The sequence below is a fragment of the Orycteropus afer genome, unplaced genomic scaffold (assembly GCF_000298275.1).
Source record: "Orycteropus afer afer isolate SDZICR_OR568_19922 unplaced genomic scaffold, OryAfe1.0 scaffold00070, whole genome shotgun sequence".
NCBI lineage: Eukaryota > Metazoa > Chordata > Mammalia > Tubulidentata > Orycteropodidae > Orycteropus > Orycteropus afer.
Genome location: NW_006921657.1, coordinates 3,236,229 through 3,236,808, shown reverse-complemented (window position 1 = coordinate 3,236,808; position 580 = coordinate 3,236,229). Strand labels below are relative to the sequence as shown.

At 30.9% G+C, this 580-nt stretch overlaps 1 protein-coding gene across 1 annotated transcript in view; it reads left to right on the top strand.

Moving 5' to 3' along the window:
* FAM149B1 (family with sequence similarity 149 member B1) overlaps positions 1-580 on the top strand; it is a 107,838-nt gene that overhangs the window by 58,326 nt on the left and 48,932 nt on the right. The gene's annotated exons all lie outside the window — the stretch shown is intronic.

Sequence of the window (580 nt, the reverse complement as noted above, 5' to 3'; positions counted from 1 at the left end):
AGAAAAAGCATTGGGGGGGGGGAATAATAATGTTCCTAAAATCTTTGTTACACAAAAATTAATTTCACATATATTAAAAATTTAAATGTAACAAAAATCACATAAGTTTTAGAAGAAAATATGTGACACTGCTTTTGATAATCTGGGAACGGGAAGGCCTTTCTAATTATAGCACAAAAAAATCTACAAGTCTTATAAGAAATTCTTATAAATGACTACATAAAATGAAATTTCTGCATAAGAAAAAAAGTCAAAAAATAAATAATAAACTGAGAAAAATATTTGCAATTTATATGTAAAGAGTTAATTTCTTTATTGTGTAAATAGATAAAGGAAAAGCAGACTAGCGATATGAATGGTTAGATCATAAAAATAAAATGGCTTTTAAATTTATGAAATGAAATTCAGCCTCCTTCACAATTAAAACTCAGACCAAACTCACTGCCATTGAGTCGATTCTGGCTCATTGACCCTCTTTGGGTTTCTAAGGCAGTAAATCTTTACAGAAGTAGATTGCCCAGTGTTCCTTCTGTGGAGTGGCTGGTGGGTTTGAATCACCTACCTTCTGGTTAGCAGTCAA